The sequence below is a fragment of the Monodelphis domestica genome, chromosome X (assembly GCF_027887165.1).
Source record: "Monodelphis domestica isolate mMonDom1 chromosome X, mMonDom1.pri, whole genome shotgun sequence".
In the NCBI taxonomy this organism is placed as follows: Eukaryota; Metazoa; Chordata; class Mammalia; order Didelphimorphia; family Didelphidae; genus Monodelphis; species Monodelphis domestica.
In genome coordinates, this window is record NC_077235.1 from 65,002,950 (window position 1) to 65,023,124 (window position 20,175).

Genomic DNA, 20,175 nt, shown 5'->3' on the forward strand with positions numbered 1-20,175 from the left:
TCTTTTTCTTCTTTGGATTTTTTGTGTTTCTTGTGCCAATTGACTGATTCTGTTTTTTAAAATAATTTCTTCATTTTTTGTGTCTCCTTTACCAAGCTGTTGACTCCTTTTCATAATTTTTCTGTATCACTCTAATTTCTTTCTGCAGTTTTTTCTTTTACCTCTCTTATGTGATTTTTTAAATCCTTTTTGAACTCCTCTATTAATTCTTTTTGGGTTTGATAGCAATTCATATTTTTCTTGGAGGCTTAGGATGGAGCAGTATTGACCTTGTTGTCTTTATTTTGGTCTTCCTTGTTACCAAAATAACTTTCAATATTGAGTTTCTTTTTTGTTGTTTGATTATTGTTTAGCCTTTTCTTTTAATTAAAAAAAAACTATTAAAGTTGGACTCAGTAACTGTGGTGAAGGGAGCACCGTTACAAGCTTCAGGTTCTTTGTGCAACTACCTTCAGAACTAACAATGGGAATCTATGTACTCTCAGTTTTTTCAAGGTGATATGATGTAAGGAGAGGTGTGTTTAATACTCTCCCAGCCTGTGCTCTAGTCTGTAAGTAACCCCAATCACTCTTTTCTCCTCTTGGAAAAATTCCCAGGATCCTCGATGCCTACAAGCACTGGTATATCATAGTGCTCCTCCTCACTCTGAGACCATGCCCCAGAACTATGACCTGATTCTATATATGGACAATGCAACAAGAGTCTTGCACCCATAGCCAGCAAAGGAATTTCTGTAATCTCCTTCTGAGCAATTGTACAACATCCCTTTACCATCTGTGGCTGAGAGTTCTAGAAGCCTTTGCTGCTGATTCAACTGCACCCAAGGCCCATGGCCTCAGTGGTTCCTGCCTTGGCACACTGCTTTGCACTACACAACTACACTGGTACATTAAATCTTTTATGTCAACTTAAGTTGTTTTAGGCTGAAGAATTATTTCACCTCCTCTTTTTGTGGGTTATGACACTCCAAAATTCATTTTGACACATTTTATTACAGCTTTTTGTAGGGTAATTTGGAAGAAATCAGGGGTCTGTGTATCTTTTCCACCATCTTGAGCTAAATCCCTTTGAGAAAGACAGTTACATTTTATAAATGAAGGAATGAAGCATTTATTAAGGGTTTGTTGTGTGCAAAGTGCTTGGGATATAAATAGAAAACAGAAGTCCCTGCTCCCAAGGAGCTCATATTTTAATGGGAAAGATAATACATATAGCTTCCAATCTCATTATTCAACTAAAACTTCTCTCTTCAAAGTCATCTAACTGCCAAATCTAATACTCTTTTCTTAATCCTGGTTTTTCTTAACCTCTTTGTAGCCTCTTTTCCTGGCTACTCTTTCTTCTTCAGTTTTTTGGGACTACCCTCTCTTGATTATCCATCAGACTGCTCCTCAGTCTCCTTTGCTGGGTACTTTTACAAGTGTCATTCACTAACCATGGGATCACTTAAGGGCCTGTCTTAAGCCCTCTTCTCACCTGCATTCTCTCTCACTTGGCGATCTCCAATCCAATGGGTCCAATGGGATCAATTATCATCTTTATGTAGATGATTCCCAAATATATATCTAATCCCAACTTCTTTGATAAGTTTCAGTCTCATATCAAGCAAATATCTTTTGGACATTTTAAACTGAACGCCCTATAGGTATTTCAATCTCTATTTAGACAAAATAGGACTCATTATTTGGAGACAACTGGTGGTCCAGTGGAAAAAACACTGGGCCTGGAATCAGGAAGACCAGAATTTCAGTCTAGCCTCAAATACTTACTAATTGTGTGATCTTGGACAAGTCACCTAAGTTCTGATTGGCTCTGTTTCTTAAACTGTTAAATGCGCAAAATAATAGTATCTACTTTCATGAGATGTTGTGAGGACCAGATGAGATAATATTAATAAAAATTCTTAGTGCACTGCCCGGCACATAGTAGGTGCTATATAAATATTTAATCTCTTCCCTTCCCTTTCTCACCAAAGTTTCCTTTCTTTCTGATTTCTCTATTAATCTTCCTTGTCAGTCACCCAGCCTCACAACTTTGGTGTCATCCCTGATCCATTACCTGAATTGCTTCCATGTATCCAATCTGTTGCCATGTCTTATTGTTTATAGTTTCACAGCAATTCTCCACATGTTCATTTTTACTCAGAGGGAAGTGAGCCAGAAGGGGGCAAAAAGGTAATGGTTGTTAATTTAAAAAATGAAATAAAATGAAAGTTACACTTTTAGTAGAATAGTTTCCCTTGAGAAATATTCAAGTAAGGATAAGTTTGAGGGAAAACATGATATCTACTAAGTGAGCTTGCTGGGATCCTGTTGACTATATGGTGGTCTCACAGTAGGGCTAGGCTTGGCTAGTCATGTTTTCAGGGGTCTGATACTTAATTGATGGTCTGGTTGGGGGTCTTGTATCTAAGAGGCGGTTTCAATAGAGTGGAGCCCTGGAATCCAGAGTATGGTTTACCTAGGGCTATAAGCATACTATTGGTGGTCTTAGTGGGGCCTTGGGACTGAAATGATAGTCTCAACTGAGGTCTGGGATTTGCTTGGTCATTTTCATGGGGAGACCTGACCCTTAATCCTACATCTCTTGGTTTGTAGCAGACACCAACTTTGCCTTGAGAGTTCTACAATCCTTTGGAATATGAGAGAAGGGATGAGGCAATGATTGGATTTGTCCTTCCAATTTCAGATTCTATCATCTCCAAAGTGACTACTGTAGATTTCTCCAAGGCCACCATTCAGATACCATACTCCCAGTGTAAACCTTAAAATTTCTCAGACCCTACTTTATAAGATTGGATTAAGACCATTCCCCATTTGGGCAGTGAACTCTACTTAAAGCAGGAATGTGAGAATTCTACTTTACCTACTTGGGTCTGCCCTAGGGGAAGATAAAGTTGTAGACTCTTTTCTGAACAACAATGAAAAGTACTTAAACCCATACTTTTCTTAAGCTAAGTACCTATAAAGGTCAAGCAACTTGTGAATTTACAAGGAACAAAGAACTGGAAAACTTACTCAGAGCTTTCCTGGTGTGAATTACCCCAAAATCCACACTTTCTTAGGTGTGGACTAAGAATGGGCGGTCCTTTAGAAACATCTACAGTGATTGGTAGATGTAAGGACTTAGGGGAGGTGACAGAGGAGATTTTGCCCTTAAAAATAAGAGCTCAGAGAAGAGCAGGAGGAGAGCTGGATTTCTTACTCTCATTCTGAAGGAGAGTTCCTTGAGGAGCTCCTCTGAGGGACTCTGTCCCTCTGGGGTAGGAGCTCTGGAGGCTCTTGAGAGAGGCCCTTTGAAGCAATCTCTGGCTGGAAGACTCTTTGAGGAAGGAAGCTGGCCTGGTGTCACTAAAATCCTTGTTTAGTCAGACCTTGTGGTGAGTGTTAAAAAACTGACTGATTTCTCTCTTAAGGCTCAGGTCTAGGCCATATTGGCTTGAGGCCCTTCATACTTATTCCTTTTTTAGTCTCTCTCTCTTTCTTTGATTACTCATTGTATTGTTAATTAAAATCTCTATAAAACACAATTGACTTGGGTATTTGAATAATTGGGAATATTTCCCTGGCGACCACCTTATATTTGATTTTAAACCCAAGACACTGTAGTGAAACATATTTCTGCGGTCAAACTTACTCACCCTCTCATATCTATCACAATTTATATCTTCCACTATTTTAACCACTACAGTTTAAGACCTCAACCATTTTAAATCATACACCAGGAAGACCACCAATGAAATGCTAGGAACTCATTTAGATCTCTACTTGAGGAGCATAGTCTCTGACCCTAGGTGCTCACCCCTCTTGAAGAGGAAGTGAGCTATGATGTTTGACCCCTATAACCTTCTTAAAGAAAATGTTCAGACTAGTCATTAGAACCTGGGATCTAGTCTCAGGGCCACCAGTAGCTCATGGCTGACTACTTCAAAAGTTTCTTCCTGTCTTAGTGCCTCAGTCTTTCACCTACAAAATGAGCAATGTTTGTACTCTATTATCTCAGATATCCCACCCAGCTCTAACATTCCATTTTCTTTGTGCTCACTGCCCCTTAAGTTCTGGCATATTACATTCAAAGGTCCCTTCCATTCCTTCCATTTCATGTTCTAAGCTCCCTCTTGCATCCGACATTCCATATTTTATGTGCTTACTGCCTCTCCAGTTGTGATATTCTCTGTTCAAAGACCCCTTCCAATTCTAATCTTGTAGGTTTTAAGGCTTCTTTCATCTCAAAGAGTCTCAGTTTTAAAGCCCCTCTCAGCTCTGTTTCTATAGTTAGAAAAAAATTTTAACTTGTAGAAGCTTGCCTTTGGTGTACTCCAACCTTTCATTGAAGCGGTGAGAGTAAAAATGAATTAATATTCCAAGTATTTAAATTTATAGGATTTTAATAATAACAAAGTGATAGAGAAAGGGGTTAATTCAGCCAAGTGAGCAGAGCACAGAGCCCAAAACCCACACCTTCAAAGCTTTACCAGAGCAAAAGCCCAAAAGCATGGGTTTCAACAAAATTTATCTCCCAAACATCTCTACTAAAGTGAGCATGTGACTTAAAAGGATGCTGAGTAAATGCAGTTCAGGTGTTTCAAATTTCTATTTGCACAAAGCACTCCCTTTTCCTTGACACCCCTTTCTGACTTCAATCTCCATGTGATCTTCCCTGGCTCCCTAGATTCTCCCTATCCTGAAGTCATAGTCTAGATGTCTCTTTTTCTCCAGTCCTCTATATCCTCAGGACTCTGAGAAACTCATTCATCACAATTCTTTGAGAATGCTAAAAGCATAATTGTGTTATTTGAAGAGAGAATGATGCTTCTAATAGGAAGAAATGTTCTATTAGGGGCTGTGGGTTTTTAAATTAATATACAATAACTAAAGTGTTATATTTTATAAAGTTTATTAATAACAACTAGAATAAAAGCTACCTAAACCACCCAGACCACTCACGTAAGAAGAGAGTGAGGGCATGGCTTACACAGAACTGTATACAAATGTGACCACCAAATGTGATAGAGAGAAGAGAGGAATTCTGGGAAATACTGAAGGACTTCTGGGGGATGAAGTTCAAGGGTGCAAGACTCTAATTAATGCATTATCCCCCTGTGATCCTATTGGGAGATCAGTCTCCCCAAAAGGATCATAGAAACATAACTAACTTATAAATTGTAATATTTTGTGGATAAAAGGAAAATAAAAGAGAAAAAGAGCAAAACTAATGATTGCTACAGTGACAAAAAGCCAATTTGGAAACACTCCCCTTTGGCATAAGAGTATACATTCAAAACAAATATATTCAACCTTCCCAAAGTCAAGTTTTTCATAACTCAAAGTTTACTCTGGATCTTCTGGTGCAGCAGTGGGCTCTGTGGGTATTTTCAGGGAGCCTTCTCCAAACAGTTCACTTTCTGGATTTGGGGAGGTAGTCTCTTGTTTCTTATCCTAAAATTGTTCAAATTCAAATCAAAGTTCACACAATTACATAGAACCCCCCCCCCAAGGAGAAGGGTAACAAACACAGAAATCACTCAGGGATACATGGCTGAGTTATGAGGTATATGAATCAATTGGCAAAAGAACATAAAAAAGTCAGAAAATCCAAATAAAAGAGAAAAAATAACTTGTGGATGAAATACAAAATGTCAAAGTCTTATGTCTAAAATATTCTAAGTAAAGGAAAAAAAATTTATAACAGGTCCTTGAATCGGGGCCCAATTAAAATGATTTAAGCAATTATGCATTTACCCAATCAGTAGCCAGGGCTACAGAAAGTTTGCCATACTATGAAAGACAGAAAAGGGACTAAGATTATAGGAGCCAAAATGGTAGCCAAAGTGAGGTGCTTGTTAGGGCTTAGAGTAAGTCCTGCCTCTGACATATGTCAAGACAGCTGTAACCTTGAACCCCAAACAAGTTCAAGTCCTCTTGTGTTGGCTCAAAATCTCATCAATCCTACTGGGATTTGGTCTCTTTGACCTTCGGTTTGATAGGCACTATGCAGTGGCACTTTTTGTATTCCCTATTTCTGGAATCAGACAGAATCTTTAAGCAAAGTCCAATAATTTTTTAAACATTATTTAATTTGGTCATTTCCAAACATTATTCATTGGAAACAAAAATCATTTTCTTTTCCTCCCCCCCCCACCCCAACCACCTCTCCCATAGCCAGCAAATGATTCCACTGGGTATCACATTTGTTCTTGACTCAAACGCATTTCCATGTTGATCGTATTTGCTCTAGAGTGTTCAATTAGAGTCTCTCCTCAGTCATATCCCCTCCACCCCAGTAGTCAAGCAGTTGCTTTTCTTCACTGTTTTTACTCTCACAGTTTATCCTCTGCTTGTGGATAGTGTTTTTCTCCTAGATCCCTGCAGATTATTCAGGGACATTGCATTGCCACTAATGGAGAAGTCCATTACCTTCGATTGTACCACAGTGTTTCAGTCTCTGTGTATAATGATTTCCTGGTTCTGCTCCTTTCGCTCTGCATCACTTCCTGGAAGTTGTTCCAGTCTCCATGGAATTCCTCCACGTTATTATTCCTTTTAGCACAATAGTATTCCATCATCAACATATACCACAATTTGTTCAGCCATTCCCCAATTGACGGGCATCCCCTCGTTTTCCAATTTTTGGCCACCACAAAGAGTGCAGCTATGAATATTCTTGTACAAGTTTTTCATTATTATCTCTTTGGGGTACAAACCCAGCAGTGCTATGGCTGGATCAAAGGGCAGTCTTTTATCGCCCTTTGGGCATAGTTCCAAATTGCCCTCCAGAATGGTTGGATCAATTCACAACTCCACCAGCAATGAATTAATGTCCCCACTTTGCCACATGCCCTCCAGCATTCATTACTTTCCATAGCTGTCATGTTAGCCAATCTGCTAGGTGGGAGGTGATACCTCAGAGTTGCTTTGATTTGCATCTCTCTGATTATAAGAGATTTAGAGCACTTTTTCATGTGCTTATTAGTAGTTTTTATTTCTTTGGCTGAGAACTGCCTGTTCATGTCCCTTGCCCATTTATCAATTGGAGAATGGCTTGATTTTTTGTACAATTGATTTAGCTCTTTGTAAATTTGAGTAATTAAACCTTTGTCAGAGGTTTTTATGAAGATTGCTTCCCAATTTGTTGCTTTCCTTCTGATTTTAGTTATATTGGTTTTGTTTGTACAAAACCTTTTTAATTTGATGTATTCCAAATTATTTATTTTGCATTTTGTGACTCTTTCTAAGTCTTGCTTGGTTTTAAAATCTTTCTCTTCCCAAAGGTCTGACATGTATACTATTCTGTGTTCGCCTAAATTTCTTATAGTTTCCTTCTTTAGGTTCAAGTCAATCACCCATTTTGAATTTATCTTGGCGTAGGGTGTGAGGTGTTGATCTAAACCTAATCTTTCCCACACTGTCCTCCAATTTTCCCAGCAGTTTTTATGAAATAGTGTATTTTTATCACAAAAGCTGGGTTCTCTGGGTTTGTCATATACTGTCCTGCTGAGGTTACTTACCCCGAGTCTATTCTACTGATCCTCCTTTCTGTCTCTTAGCCAGTACCAAATTGTTTTGATGACCGCTGCTTTATAATATAGTCTGAGATCTGGTACTGCAAGGCCCCCTTCCTTTGTATTTTTTTTTCATTGTTTCCCTGGATATCCTTGATCCTTTGTTCTTCCAAATGAACTTTGTTATGGTTTTTTTCTAAATCAGTAAAATATTTTTTTGGAAGTTCAATGGGTATGGCACTAAATAGATAAATGAGTTTGGGTAAGATGTTCATTTTTATTATATTGGCTCGTCCTACCCATGAGCAGTTAATGTTTTTCCAATTGTTCAAGTCTAGTTTTAGTTGTGTGGAGAGTGTTTTGTAGTTGTGTTCATATAGTTCCTGTGTTTGTTTCGGGAGATATATTCCCAAGTATTTTATTTTGTCTAAGGTGATTTTGAATGGGATTTCTCTTTCTAATTCTTGCTGCGGAGCTGTGTTGGAAATATATAGAAATGCTGATGACTTATGTGGGTTTATTTTGTATCCTCCAACTTTGCTAAAGTTGATTATTTCGATTAGCTTTTTGGTTGAATCTCTAGGATTCTTTAAGTAGACCATCATGTCATCCACAAAGAGTGATAACTTAGTCTCCTCCTTGCCTATTTTGATGCCTTCTATTTCTTTTTCTTCTTTAATTGCTATTGCTAGTGTTTCCAGAACAATGTCAAGTAATAGAGGTGATAATGGGCATCCTTGTTTCACTCCTGATCTTATTGGGAATGCATCTAGTTTATCCCCATTGCAGATGATATTAGTTGATGGTTTTAGATATATACTGTTTATTATTTTTAGGAACAACCCTTCTATACCTATGCTTTCTAGTGTTTTTAATAGGAATGGGTGTTGTATTTTGTCAAAGGCTTTTTTCTGCATCTATTGAAATAATCATGTGATTTTTGTTGGTTTGCTTGTTGATGTGGTCAATTATGTGGATGGTTTTCCTAATATTGAACCATCCCTACATCCCTGGTATAAATCTTACTTGATCATGGTGAATGACTCTTCTGATCACTTGCTGGAGTCTTTTTGCTAGTATCCTATTTAAGATTTTTGCATCTATATTCATTAGGGAGATTGGTCTATAATTTGCTTTCTCTGTTTTTGGCCTGCCTGGCTTTGGGATCAGAACCATGTTTGTGTCATAAAAGGAATTTGGAAGAACTCCCTCTTTGCTTATTATGTCAAATAGTTTGTATAGTATTGGGGGTTAGCTGTTCTTTGAATCTTTGATAGAATTCACTGGTGAATTCATCAGGCCCTGGGGATTTTTTCTTAGGAAGTTCTTTGATGGCCTGTTGGATTTCTTTTTCTGATATGGGATTATTTAATAAATCTATTTCTTCTTCTGTTAGTCTAGACAATTTATATTTTTGTAAATATTCATCCATATCACCTAGGTGGGTATATTTATTACCATATAGTTGGGCAAAGTAGTTTTTAACGATTGCCTTAATTTCCTCTTCTTTGGAGGTGATGTCCCCCTTTTCATTCTTGATGCTGTTAATTTGCCTTTCTTCTTTCCTTTTTTAAATTAGATTGACCAGTACTTTGTCTATTTTGTCTGTTTTTTCAAAGTACCAGCTTCTAGTCTTGTTTATTTGTGCAATAATTCTATCACTTTCGATTTTATTAATTTCTCCCTTAATTTTTAGGATCTCTAGTTTGGTTTTCTTCTGGGGGTTTTTAATTTGTTCGTTTTCAAGTTTTTTGATTTGCATTTCCAAATCATTGATCTCTGCCCTCCCTAATTTGTTAATATATGCACTCAGGGATATGAATTTTCTTCTAAGTACTGCCTTGGCTGCATCCCATAAGGTTTGAAAGGATGTCTCACCATTGTCATTTTCCTCGATGAAACTATTAATTGTTTCTATGATTTTTTCTCTAACTAACTGATTTTGGAGTATCATATTATTTAATTTCCAATTAATTTTTGATTTGGCTCTCCACGTACTGGTACTAATCAATATTTTATTGCTTTATGATCTGAAAAGGTTGCATTTATTATTTCTGCTTTTCTGCATTTGAGGGCCATTTTTCTGTGACCTGGTGTATGACCTATTTTTGTTAATGTGCCATGTGGTGCTGAGAAGAAGGTGTATTCCTTTTTGTCCCTATTTATTTTTCTCCATATGTCTATTAACTCTAATTTTTCTAAGATTTCATTCACTTCTTTTACCTCTTTCTTATTTATTTTTTGGTTTGATTTATCTAAATTTGATAGTGGTTGGTTCAAGTCTCCCACTAATATGGTTTTACTGTCTATTTCCTCCTTCAATTCTCCTAGTTTCTCCATTAGAAATTTGGATGCTTTCCGTTTGGTGCATACATGTTGATTAGTGATATTTCCTCATTGTCTATATTCCCTTTTAACAGAATTTATTTACCTTCCCTATCCCTTTTGATCAGGTCTATTTGTGCTTTGGCTTTGTCAGATATCATGATTGCAACTCCTGCCTTCTTTCTATCAATTGAGGCCCCAAAGGTCTTACTCCATCTTTTAATTCTAACCTTGTGAGTATCAACCTGCCTCATATGTGTTTCTTGAAGACAACATATAGTAGGGTTTTGGGTTCTAATCCAATCTGCTATTTGTCTACGTTTTATGGGTGAGTTCATCCCATTCACGTTCAAAGTTATGATTGTCACTTGTGAATTCCCTGGTATTTTGATATCTTCCCCTAGTTCTGACCTTTCTTCCCTAGCTATATCCTTTTGAATCAGTGATTTACTTTAGGTCAGTTCCCCTTGTCCCCTCCCTTGGTGTGCTTCCCTTTCTATCCCCTCCCTTTTTATGCTCCCTTCCCCTCCCCACTCTCCTTCTCTCCCTTTTTTACTCCCTTCCCCCTCCCCCTCCTTAATTTCCCTTTCTTTCTTACCCTTTTGGATAAGATAGAATTCAGGATCCCACTGGATCTAGAAGTTCTTCCTTCTCAGAGATGATTTCACTGAGAGTAAGGTTTAAGTAATACCACTTCACGCTCTCTTCCTCTCCTTCTCATATGAGAGATCTTCCCCTCCCCTTCCCATGTGTATCTTTGTATGGGAAAGATTATTCTATTTAGTCCCCCCCGTTTCTTGAAGTAAGTCTTAGTATTGTCAACGCTTCCCCCCTTCCCTTTTCCTTCCTTCCCCCCCCCCCCTTTCACCAAATCTTCTTGATGCCCCAATCTTTCCCTATGCATGATTCTTCTAACTACTCTTATGGTGCATACAATTTTTGAGAGTTACACAATACATTTCCCCCACATATTAATATATATAATTTGATGTAAATGTAGTCCTTATAGAAGAGAGTTTGACTTAAAAAAGTTAAGATTTATCTCCTTTTCCCTTTCTTTCATATTTACCTTTTCATGTTATTCTTGCTTTCTGTGATTAGATATCAAATTTTCCACTAAGTTCTGGTCTTTTCTTAGCAAATGCTTGGAAATCTTCTATTTTGTTGAATTCCTATTCTTTTCCCTGGAAGTATATAGTCAGTTTTGCTGGGTAGTTGATTTTTGGTTGGAGACCCAGCTCTCTTGCCTTTCTAAATATCATGTTCCATGCTTTGCGGTCTCTTAGTGTGTTAGCCACTAAGTCATGTGTGATCCCTATGGGAGCCCCCCTGTATCTGAAGCTCCTCTTCTTGGCTTCTTGTAGGATTTTCTCCTTTTCTTGGAAGCTCTTGAATTTGGTGATTACATTCCTGGGGGTTGTCTTTTGGGGATTTAGTATAGAGAGTGTTCTATGAACCCTTTCTACTTCTATTTTGCCTCCTTGCTCCAAAACATGTGGGCAATCTTCTTCTATAATCTCCTGTAGTATAGCATCAAGGTTTTTGTTTATCTCTGGTTTTTTCGGGCAGACCAATAATTCTCACTTTTTCTCTTCTTCCTCTGTTTTCCAGGTCTGTGACCTTTTCAGTGAGATATTTTGTGTTTTCTTCTAATTCATTAATTTTTTGGCTTTGCTTTATTAATTCTTGCTGTTTTGCATGCTCACTGTCTTCCAGTTGCTTAATTCTGGTCGTTAGGGACTGGCTTTGCTTTTCAGCTTTGTCTGCCCTTTTATTAGATGCTTCCAGATCTTTCTCCAATTGTGAAGTCTTGTCTATCAGACTGCTGATCTCTTTCTCCCATTTTTCTTTCCAGAAGGTTTCCATCTTTTGGGTAAGCTCCAATTTGAGTTCTTCCAGAGCTTGTGGATAATTTCCATTTTGTGAGGCATGTTTTGATTTTGTTTGGGTTTCATCCTCTTTCTCTTCTTTTCCTTGGGTACTCCCACCATAAAAGTTTTCAATAGTTACCTTTTTCCCCTTTCTTCCTGGAGGCTTGATTTTGGGCTATGTGAGCCATCCCTTTGGTGGTTTTATTCCCCTTTCCTTTTTGGTCTGGGGTCTGGGTGATATAGGTGGGTTTTCTGTGAATTTAGGTTGCCTCAGACTAGTTCTTCCTAGCCTCTGAAGTTTCTTAGAGAGTGGGCCCCTTTGCTCAGCGCGGCCGCCCCTTTGCTCAGTGCAGACTCTCAGTGCAGCCTCCTCTTTGCTCAGCGCAGCCTCTCAGTGCGGCCATCCCTTTGCTCAGTGCAGTCTCTCAGTGCGGCCACCCCTTTGCTCATCGCAGCCTCTCAGCTCAGCCTTCCCCTTGCTCAGGGTAGCCTCTCAGCGAGGTCGCCCCTTTGCTCAGTGCAGCCTCTCAGCGCGGCTGTTCCTTTGCTCAGTGCAGCCTCTCAGTGCAGTCACCCCTTTGCTCAGCGCAGCCTCTCAGCACAGCCTCCTCTTTGCTCAGTGCAACCTCTCAGCATGGTCGCCCCTTTGCTCAGCGCGGCCATCCCTTTGCTCAGCGCAGCCTCTCAGCATGGTCGCCCCTTTGCTCAGTGTGGCCGTCCCTTTGCTCAGTGCAGCCTCTCAGCACGGCCACCCCTTTGCTTAGCGCAGCCTCTCAGCGCGGCCGCCCCTTTGCTCAGGGCAGGATTTTCCCTGAGAGGTCGTTTCCTTGCAGTCTCTAGATCCCAAGGACCCTGGTGTGCCCTCCCAGACAGAGACACTCCTCACTCACTTGCTGTCCCAGTGAGTGCTCTGATACCTTACTCTGGTTTGGTGGGGGTAGGGGTGGGGAGTAGGGGGGGCTCAGTTCTCATTTTTGTGCAAGCTTTTCCTCCTCCTTATAGTGTGGAAATGTTCAAGCCCCAGGTACCTTCGTTTCTGTGGGGTACTGGAGAGTCCCTCTGTTCTTCCAAAGGTGATTTTTATGCTCTTTTGAGGTAGTCTATTTTGTTTGGTGCTGGGGAGAGGAAGCGATTCATGTCTATATTACAGCCATGTTAACCCAGAAGTCTCCCAATAATTTTTTAAACAATCAATGGCATCATTTTTATAGTCTAAAGTTTTTTTGGGGTATGCATTAATATTAGAACAAATGTATTTTAGACCTATATTACTGCAAAATCAAAAAAGTTAAAGAAAATCTTCTTAATACTGTTTACATGTGCTTCAAATACAAAAAGTAGAGAAAAAATAAAACTCATACTATATTTCACATGCAAGGAGAAACAATAATAAAAAGTTTTAAAAATTAAAAAATTTTTATATATATATATATATATATATATATATATATATATATATATATATATATAGCTTATAATCAGTGACACACTGTGGCAACCAAGGAAAGGTAGAATACAAAGCTTCCTCACCTAAAAATAAGATCCTGTTCCTTTTAACCTTGACCATGAACCACTGTGTGAGTGCAAATGATTTTCATAAAGTAACAGTAGTACAGTAGATAATGCACAAAGAAGTACCAAATTCACAATAGCCTAGTTAATTACAATAGCAAACACACCCACTATCATATTTCACATAAGTTGCTGTGTGACATTAAAAAAAACCCTATGATCTGATGGATATTTGTCACAATTTTTACAGATGTATCAGTCTTTCAACCTTGGCAAAGATATATTTTTTTAAAAGTCTATTACTGCCATTATTTCAAAATGTGTCAGATGAGTCTAGGAAAAAAAACCACAAACCTCTGTACTGCTGAGGAAAATTTATTTGGGGTCTATAACATCACCAAGAAATCTAGATTGTTCTGGTGGAAGTAGATTAAGCTGAAGAGTTGTGGAGAAGCTCTTTTTGGCTTTCTGCTTTTATAAACTTTTGGTAGGAATTTCTATTTGGTTCCCTACCTTTAATATAATATTGTACATATATATATATATATATTTATATATATATATATATATATATATATATATATATATATATATATATATATAGCTACTATAGCTATAGATATATAATATCATCCATTCTGAAACCACTAGTTCTCTAAAATGCAGCCAGATCTTGTGTTATCCTCACTGTAGTTCAATGGTGTCTGAATGACTTCTTCTTAGCAGTTTGTAATATTTTTTCCTTGGTCTGATAATTCTTGAATTTGACTATAACATTCCTGGGTGTTGTCAGTTGGGGATTAAGTACAGGAGGACATCTGTGGATTCTTTCAATCTCCATTTTTCCCTCTTGTTCTAGAATATTGGGGCAGTTTTCCTGGATAATTTCCTGTAGTATGATGTCCAGCTTTTTCTTTTGTCATGGTCTTCCAGCAGACCAATGATTCTTAAGTTGTCTCTCCTGGAACTATTTTCTAAATATTCTGTTTTGTGAATGAGATGCTTCATATTTTCCTCAATTTTTTTCATTCTTTTGATTTTGTTTTCTAGTGTCCTGCTGCCTTGTGAAGTCGCTTGCTTCTAATTGTTGTATTCTAGTTTTTAAAGACTAGTTTTCATCCTTGGCTTTTTGGTCATCCTTCTCCTGATCTTTCATCTCCTTTGCCTCATTTTCAAGCTGATTAATTTTGGCTTTCAAGACAGTATTTTCTGTTTCCAATGACTTATCTTGCTTTTTAAGTTCTTTTCCCAGTTGTCTTCAGCCTCTCTTAATTGTCTTTTGAATTGTATTTTGAGTTCTTCCAAAGCCTGTATCCAATTCACTGGAATTTCAGGGGTTTTTTGCTTGCTTTTCCTTCATCCTTCTCTGTTCCATTTGCTCTTTGTTCATTGCCTGGATAGAAGCTGTCGATTATAATTTCTTTTTTCTTTTTCTGTTGTTTTCTCATGTTTACTCCTTCTTTACTTTCTGTAGTTGCCCACGCTTTTGCTCCTCTCTTTTTGTGTTGGATCTCTGGTTTGGTTCTTTTCTGTTAGCCTTCACCCTTGGAGCTTAGTCAGCAAATCTCTCAGTGCAGTCTGTGGGGGAGGGGTGGTGGAGCTTGAGGTTCCCTGCCCTCTGAAGGCTTTGATGAGGTTAATCCCAGCTGAGTTGCAGAGCTGGATGCTCCCTGAGGCCAAAACCTCAGGAAAGGGTGGGGAAATATGAAGTGCCTCTGCTGCTGCAACTAGGCTGCCCACTCTGTGCTTCTTCTCCAACTGCTTCTCCACCACCTGTGTTCCACGCTCTGAGCCTGGCACAGCTTTGACCACAAGGTACTCCCTCTATTCCAGCACCCTTGTCCACCCAGAGGTTCCAGCTACCACTGGAGGCTCAGTGCTCTGTGTGGGGGAGGGGTCCTGGGACCTTCCTTCTTCCTTCTCCCCAAACGTTAAGTGTTCTCGAATTCAGACTTTTAGGGAGTATACCTTTTAAGTTGACTTCAGCAGGAGGGATCTTTGGCTCTGTCCTGTTGTTAGGTTTGATTTTCAGTCCCCTAGAAGCATTTAGTTTGTAATCAGTAAGGAAGGGTTTTCAGAGGCCTGAACTATCATTGCCTCTATGCCACCATTTTGACTCAGCCTCTCATTTTCTAATTTTTTAAAAAATGTATATCCAATTCATTGATTGGTTCTTTATTTTGTTGATAAAAACATTTAGAAATAAATCTTCTCTGATTACTGCCTTTACTTCATCCCACACATTCTGGTATATTGTTTCATTATTCACATTCTCTTTTATAAATTTATTTATTGTTTCTAAGAAATTTTATAAGAAATGTTATGTTCCTTTCTATTCCCATTAAGTTCTCTCCAGATGTGTATCATATCTAGCTTATCTAAGATTCTATTTATCTCCTTGAATTCTTTCTTCTTTATTTTGTTAGTTAGATTTATCTAGTTCTGAGAGGGGAAGATTGAAGTTCCTCACTGCTATACTTTTGCTATCTACTTGCACGGATACAGTTCATTTATCTTTTCCTTTAAAAATGTGAATGTCACCTCTGTCAAAAGTCTAATTTCTCAAATTTATAAGAAGCTAAATCAATTGTACAAAAAATCAAGCCATTTCCCAACTGATAAATGGGCAAAAGGCATAAATAAGCAGTTTTTAGATAAAGAAATCAAAACTGCTTCACTTATCATTTCTCAGCTGCGTCCGTTTAGGTCTTGGCACAACTTGCATCATGGCCTCGGTTCGCTTCTTGCTTCGGCTCTTAGAGAGTGACAGGGGCTTAGAGCTTTGTTAGTCTCAACTTCCTGTCCATGGCGAAGCCTCGGGCTGCAGACTGTCTCTTCTTCCCCGCTTCCCCCTTCATCCCCTTCCTCCTCCCCATGGAGACCCAGCTGGGAATCAGAGTTCTTCATATCTAGAGAAACACTTGGATCACAGTCTTTCATGGCATCCAGAGAACCAGATGTGCCTGCCATTGAGCACAGTTCAGGTGGGCTTCTAGGCAAGATGTCCCTACCAATTGGAATGCATTGTTGGGCATTCAGTTATGATGATGTCCTGGAGGATCCCACATCGATGACTCCGCCTTCATCAGACATGTGCAGTAAGGTTCTATGGAAAAAGCCGGTCATCCCAGATTGGAAGTACCAACAGCTTTTCAAGGTCGAGGATGGAGAAACTAGTTTCTAGTTTGTCCTCTCCTTCCATAACCCCCTCAGCTTCCAGTGACCAAATGAACAAGGTCCCAGTGGTGAAGGCCAAAGCTACATATGTCATCATGAATTCTCTAATTACAAAACAGACACAAGAGAGCATCCAATGCTTTGAACAGCAAGCAGGGCTGAGAGACGCAGGATATACTGCCCATAAAGGCCTCACCACAGAAGAAGCCAAGTACCATCGTGTGGCAGAGGCTGACCATAAATTGAAGTTGCAAAATGGAGAAATTACAAAAGATGATAGACTGACTGTTTCAGCCCAGTCCACTCCAAGTAGCACATCCCATTCTTCTCCCAGGCAAAAGCCCAGAGGTTGGTTTGCTCATGGATCTTCTAATTCTTTCCTGGGCCTAGACATCAGCAGTATGGACTCTGGAAATGGAGATAGAGACAAACCCTCGTCTGAAAAATGGAGCCTTTTTGGACCAAGAACCCTTCAGAAATCCGATTCAGGTTTCAGTATCCAGTCCTACAGAGGTACGCAGAAACCATCACCAATGGAGCTCATTCGGGCTCAGGCTACTAGAATTGCAGAAGACCTAGCAGCCTTCAAGCCACCTAAGATTGACCTTCCAGGAATGGAAGGAAAGAAACCAGCTCCACGGGTCCATAACCTCAAACCAAGAGACATGAATGTGTTGACTCCCACAGGGTTCTAAAGCTCCCTTTTCATTTCCTTTTCCTGCTGACCCACAGTTATGTAGAGAGGGTATTATAGACAGACTTTTCTTTCTTCTTATCCACCTTGTACTTGACCTAGGAAAGATGTCATCCATTTACAATTCTGCTGATGAAGATAGTATTCCTGGGGAGTTAGTGACTATTTCTTTAAATATTTGTAGCAAAACTTGATTCTTCTAATACTAGAGGACCTATTTTGTAATGACCCAAAACTGATCTGAATAACTTCTCACAACAGTCAACCACAATCTATAGAACTAGATTGCAAGAGATAAGGGGAATAATTAAAATCTGGTAGACATTGTTCTACATATTCATCCAAGATAAAAAAAAAGAAATCAAAACTATCAATAAGCACATGAAAAAGTGTACTAAGTCTCTTATAATCAGAGAAATCCAAATCAAAACAACTCTGAGGTACCACCTCACACTTAAGATATTGATTAATATGACAGCAAATGAAAGTAATAAATGTTGAAGGGGATGTGGCAAAATTGGGACACTAATGCACTGGTGGTAGAGTTGTGAAATGATACAACCATTCTGGAGGGCAATTTGGAACTATGCCCAAAGGGCAACAAAAGACTGTCTATCCTTTGATCCAGCCATACCACTGCTGAGTTTGTACCCCAAAGAGATAATAAGGAAAAAGACTTGTAGAAAAATACTTATAGCCATGCTGTTTGTGGTGTCAAAAATTGGAAAATGAGGGGATGCCCTTTGATTGGGGAATGGCTGAACAAATTGTGGTATCTGTTGGTGATGGAATACTATTGGGCTCAAAGGAATAATGAACTGAAGGAATTCCATGTAAACTGGAATGACCTCCAGGAATTATGCAGAGTGAAATGGGCAGAAGCAGGAGAACATTATACATAGAGACAGATACACTGTGGCACAATCGAATATAATAGCAGCAATGCAACGATCCAGGACAAATCTGAGGGATGTATGAGAAAGAATGCTATCCCCATCCAGAGAAAGAACTGTGGGAATAGAAATAAAGAAGAAAAACAACTGCTTGATCACATGGGTCAATGGAGATATGATTGGGGATATAGAATCTAAATGATCACACGAGTGCAAATACTAACAATATGGAAATGGGTCTTGATCAATGATATATGTAAAACCCAGTGTTTTCTTTTTCTTTTTCTTTTTTTTTTTGCTCATTGGCAGTGGGAGGGGGTTGGGAAGAGGGGAGGGAAAGAACATGATTCACGTAACTATGGAAAAATATCACAAATTAATTAATTAAATAAATGACCTGAAAAAAATGTGGATGCCATAGAATTTGAAACATATATTTAATATTGACATTATTTCCTTATCTGTGGTGCCTTTTAACTTGATGTGGTTTCTCTACTTATCTCTTTCAATTAAATCTATTGTAGCTTTAACTCTGTCCAAGATCATGATAGCTAATCCTGTTCCATTCTGACCCTTACACCTATTCCCCTCCCCACTTCTCAATGGTGCTGCTGTTGATGGTGGGTCAGGCCCCTCCAGACTCTCTACTGGGCAGGGCAGGCTCCCTGGTGTATTCTGGCAGTCCCGGGCCTTGTCCTCCACCCTGCCATGCACCCTCAGTGGCTCTGGTCTTGACCCTTTCTATGTGCACCATCTTCCCGTTAGAGTGGGAGCGCCTTGAGAGCACTGACTCTTTATCCCTTTGTAATGGCTCACAGGCAGCCCTTAACCAATGCTCATTCATTCCCTTCTCCAGAAACTTGCTTGTGTTTGGAGCCTGGAGAGCCTGTGTGCTTGTCAGGAAAGTGATGTGTGCTGGGGGGAGTGGGCGGGGCTTAGCAGATGCCCAAGTTCCCAGATTATCCAGAGGGCTGAAGGGAGGATGTGTCTGAGACAAGAGAGATCTTTGAAGGTATCAGCAGCCTGCTTCCAGGAGGGAGTGGCTGAGCCAGGACGCTCTCCTGTGACCTCTTTTGGTGACTCGGCTTTCCAGGGGATGCAGGGACCGAGTCCCCAGCTGCACGGCAGCACAAGAGAGGGAGCTCTTTCGGAGGGCACGGGGTTCTGAGGGGCCAAGGCAATGTGTGTGGCTCTCCCAGTGTGAGTTAGCATGTGTGTGTGACTATTATACCCACGTGAGTGGATGGGTGGGTATGTGAGGGAGGGCGTCTTTGTCCTAGAGAGAGCAGGAGGGAAGTGGGAGAGCCCAGCCCAGCCCAGTGCAGACAGCCTTTGTTCCCTCCCCCCTTCCCCTCTTCTGCCACAGTTTCATCCCTCTGTCTCAGAACCTCTCAGGGCTCCCTCAGCTCCTGTTTGGTCCCTGGATGTCGGCTCCTCGCTTTAGCTGCACCAAAAGTCTCTGCCTTTGTCCTATCTCTCTTCCATGTCGTTACCAGTAAGTAGGGGAAGCATGAGGGCAGGAGTTGCTGCCTGGGTCCCTTTTCCATTACGGGGAAGGAAGAATCTCTGGACCGGAGCTGGGGAAGTCATGCCACTCCCCATGCCTCCTCAAGCCCAAGGCTGGGGAAACAGACAGCAGAGAGTGGGGAGACTCTCTAGTCCTGTTAGGGGAGCAGGGTACCTCTGACCCCTCTTTCCTCTGCCTGTGGGATGGGAGGATATCTGTGTCTCTGTGTGTTTATCCAGTGCTCTGTGCCTAACCACCTACCACCTAGCTTTCAGGTTGCATCAATACAAGCAAATACAATACAATACAGGTAGACAATAGGAGGATAGCTTTGGAGTCAGGAAGAGCTGAGTTCCAGTCCTTCCTCTTACACAGACTGGCTTGGCTGTGTGACCAAAGGCAGACCACTGAAATCATAGAACCTCCCTGTGTCCCAGGCAACTCCCTAATCCATAGCTGATTGACATGGGCAGCAGGGCTCTGCCAGCTGGAGTGCCCCCACACCAGTGAGAGCACAGGGCTGGATAGAATAATAATGCAAGTAATAGAAGTAAGTCTCTGTGTTCCCGCTCAGGCCACACCTAGAATATCCTGTTCCCTTCTAGGATCCCCATTTAGGAAGGACAATGACAAACAGAGATGGAGAATGGTCTGGAAGTCTCTCCCTATGAGAAAGAGATGAAAGAGGACTGCC

The 20,175-nt window shown here is 40.0% G+C and overlaps 1 pseudogene; it reads left to right on the forward strand.

Moving 5' to 3' along the window:
- Positions 1–15,999: 15,999 nt before the first annotated feature.
- Positions 16,000–17,149, forward strand: LOC100009882 (putative monooxygenase p33MONOX; annotated as a pseudogene).
- Positions 17,150–20,175: the final 3,026 nt, after the last annotated feature.